General features: G+C 41.9%; 1 non-coding gene across 1 annotated transcript; it reads right to left on the reverse strand.

Moving 5' to 3' along the window:
• Nucleotides 1-3,548: 3,548 nt before the first annotated feature.
• On the reverse strand, nucleotides 3,549-3,655 carry LOC116136049. Its single transcript, XR_004128970.1, has one exon. It is a non-coding gene; the product is annotated as a small nucleolar RNA R71 (small nucleolar RNA).
• Between the last annotated feature and the right edge of the window lie 286 nt (nucleotides 3,656-3,941).

Raw genomic sequence — 3,941 nt, forward strand, 5'->3', positions numbered from 1 at the left:
TAGCGTTTTGCTGAGGAGTAACTAACCCTACTGATCTCAGACCCTTCGGAGATGAGCGAGTAGAATCCTTTCGGCGTAGATTCCCCTAGAGGTGGAGATGTTTCTTTAGTGTTCTTCTAGCTGATGGTGTTCTTCCCTTTATCTGTCAACAGGTCTTGGAGATGTCCCCTCTTCAATAGTGCGGCGACCTCCAACCGCAGGGCAATGCAGTCCTTGGTGTTATGTCCATGGTCGTAGTGGCACTCGCACCACTTGGTCATATCTCTCCTTGCTTCAGCATTGAGCTTGCCTAGCCATTTAACACTAGACCCCATTCCTTTCATGATCGCCACGACCTGGGTTGGTTCGACGTTGAGGTTGTATTCTGGGATTTTTTATCGAATTAGGCCGGTTGGTCTGTTGTTGGTTCTAAGTGGCTGGCCGTCATATGGTTTCCTGACTTTGTTTTGGTTACGTGGAGGGGGTTGGTAACGCGGTTCAATTGATCTGAGCTCTGGCCTCCTATCATTCCGCCTTGGGTCATACTTGGCGTGTACTGCCCGATTCATCTCATTTTCTTCCCACTTTATCTGAATCACTGCTCTGGCCAAGGCGTCCTTCATCGTGGTGCAGCCAAGCTTCGTCAGTTCTTTGTGTAATTCTCCATCCAGGAGGAGACCCTTCTTGAAGGCGTCTACAACTATCTCGGGGTTGCAGGAAGGAATGGAAATTTTTTTCTTTGTTGAATCTACTGACGTACTCTCTCAGCGGCTCCCCCATTCTCTGGTATACTCTATACAGGTCGGTCGATAGTTTCTCGAGTTTTTTGCTACTAGCTAATTGCTCCGCGAAGGTGTCGATGAGCTATGCGAATGAGTCGATGGAACCGTTCGGGAGGTTGGTGTACTCACTGAAGAGCTGGACCAAATAAGCTTGAACCAAAACTCTTACACATGCAGGCTTCTCTTAGTGCTCCGGGTATTGAGACAATGAACATTCGCTGCTTGTACGGGCTATGTGATCATCTGGGTCGGTTGTGCCATCATTAGGCTTCATGCCAGGGATAGTAAATTTGTGAGGCATGTCGACTAGCGTGATCGCATCCACGAAGGGCGAATCGACGTAGCAGTGAGGCCTACTCTTTTTGGTGAGGATCGACATTCCTGGTATGTGCCTCATCACTACCTCTACGTAGGCCAGTCTCTTGGCCAATATCTGTTCCATGGGAGAAAGAGATACCAATAGGTCATCCTGTTTGACTTGGTCGGCCATAGGATTCGTACTTGGCAAATTTTGTTGGGTCAATCCGCGTGGTGTAGCTTGGTGGATCATCCCTTCGTGTATCATTTGGTAGCTTGGATCACCGTTCATTCTCTCCGGCTGGTTGACTCCCATTGTAACTGATCTAGTGTTTCGCCCTACATGAATGGTCAGGGGGGTTGTTTGGTACTCGCTCGGTCCGTGGGGATGGATGGACTTGAGCAGGATGGTTTGGTTTGGGTGACCGTTCGACCCGCGAGAGTGAGCCGAGTCGAATGGAGTTTGTGTAGAGATGGTTGACTGGAGGTGAGGTGGCATGGCAAGGATGGGTGGTTCTTGTTGAAGCGGGTTTTCTATCACTTGGTGATAATCCGTGGATTATACTATTTTTATTAGACTTTTTAGTTGGATTTCAAATACTTCTTAGTTCATTTTTACCTGAATTGCTACTTAATTCTTTATATTTTGTGTTTCAGGCTAAAATGGACATTTAATGCAAAAAAGGAGCGAATTGGAGTTTTTGGACTCATAAGCGAGCAGATCTCAGAAGTTGGGAAAGTTCTGAAGCAGAGTGTATGCACTATGAAGCTTGTTTCCATGAAGAGAGTGACGAAGATCGAAGATTCAAGCAAAGAAGCAAGCGGAGGGCAATTCTGTAAATTCAAAATCCACATGAAGGTTCGCCGCGGCAAAGAAAGTTGCGCACGAGGGATTAATTCACTTCTTCGCCGCAGCGAGATTCCTTCTTCGCCACGGCAAAGTCTGCGAATTCCAAAAACGCACAGTTTCATTTAGGCATTTTCCTAGGTTTTTGGGCTAAGTATAAAAGAAAAACTTAGTCATTTTTGTAAGGGAGTTCGTTTTTCAGTAGAGAGCAGCTTTTTACATTTTCTTAGATTTGTTTTAGGCGAACTTTGATTGCAAAGGGTGAAGATTCGAGATTAAACCAGTGGATTCGTCATTTGGGGAGATTTCTTGTCTTTTCTCTTTTTTTTTTCATCATGTTGAACTTTGGATTTTTCATTTCTTTTATTTGTATTGTTGATGTAGCCATGAACTAACCTATTTTGGGTTAGGGTTTTGATGTAGTTCGGATTCTAATGGGTTAAAGAATTGATGATTATTATTTTCATATGATTTTGCTTTGATTGTGTGATTATTCTGTATTTATTGTTTTTATGTGATGAACATGATGAGATTGAGAAATAATTCATGTTAAGCTTCTTGGGTAATCACCATTGTAGTATTAAATGCTAGAGATAGATTTAAGAATCAATGAAATCAATTTAGGATTCTTTGTGCTTAATGAGCTTTGAACTATTAGTCTTCATTTTGTTGGGTGCGGAAGTTTAATAGGGAAGAGTAGGGAAATATAGCCTGAGAAAGTAAATTTTACACTTTAGAGAGTTCGATTTACAATCAATGCATGTGAATATGGAATTAGTATAATTCTTAGGTTTAACCCATAGAGTCCAAATGAAGTCAAAACCCTACCCGTTTGTTTGAATTGATTTTATCCGTGTTTTAAATCTTGCTTTCAGCATTTAGTTTTGAATATTTAGAAATTTTGTTTTAGTTTTAAGTTTAATTTGTCTCTCTTCAATCCAAACAACTCGATTGCTCCAATTTGAAAACAATAGAAAAACTTAGTGCTTAGCCACCAATCCTCGTGGGAACGATACTCAGTCATCACTTTATTACTTGTGCGACTAGTACATTTGCTACATTTGCATGTATATGAAATCACGCATCAAGTTTTTGGCGCCATTGCCGGGGATTGAGTTCTGTGTTGACATTAAAATTTTCTTGTGTTAGCTAGATTGGATTGTTATTTTCACTTAATTGTTATTTGTTTTATTTTTGTTACTTTTCTCTGTTCCCTTAGTTGAAGGCAGTGGGAATTCTCTGTTCCAGAAGTAATAGTTGTAAAGATGGCAGAGAATAGAACACTGAGGGAATTCTCTGTTCCCTTAGTTGAAGGCAGTGGATCAAGCATTACGAGACCAGCGATCCAAGCCAACACATTTGAGATAAAGCCAGCAATCATCCAGATGATCCAGCAGTTGGTTCAGTTCAGGGGGGATTTGAAGGAAGATCCAAATCTACACATTGCCAATTTTTTGGAGATTGGTGATACGTTCAAGTCAAACGAAGTGTCAGATGATGCAATCAGATTGAGACTATTCCCATTTTCATTGAAGGATAAAGCTAAGGGATGGTTACTGGCACTACCAACAGGAACAATCACCACATGGACTGATTTAGCACAGAAGTTCCTGACCAAATTCTTTCCTCCAACAAAGTCGGCAAAGTTGAGAAATGACATCACGTCATTCATTCAAGAAGAGTCAGAATCTTTGTATGAGGCTTGGGAGAGATACAAAGACTTACTGAGAAGGTGTCCACATCATGGGTTGGCAGTTTGGATGCAAGTCCAAACATTTTATAATGGATTAACAGTGAATGTGCAAACTATGGTGGATGCAGCCTCGGGAGGAGCATTACAGAATAAAACTCTGAAAGAAGCTCACGAGTTGCTTGAGGTTCTGGCAAGCAACAATTATCAAAGACCTAATGAGAGGGTGCAACTGAAGAAATCCATGGGTCTTCATGAAGTTGATGCATATATAGCCATTTCAGCCCAACTGACAGCACTTCAGAAACAGTTGGGAAGTATGCAGGTAAATTCCATTCAAGCTCCT

This window comes from Pistacia vera, unplaced genomic scaffold (assembly GCF_008641045.1).
Source record: "Pistacia vera cultivar Batoury unplaced genomic scaffold, PisVer_v2 Contig308, whole genome shotgun sequence".
Classification (NCBI taxonomy): Eukaryota; Viridiplantae; Streptophyta; class Magnoliopsida; order Sapindales; family Anacardiaceae; genus Pistacia; species Pistacia vera.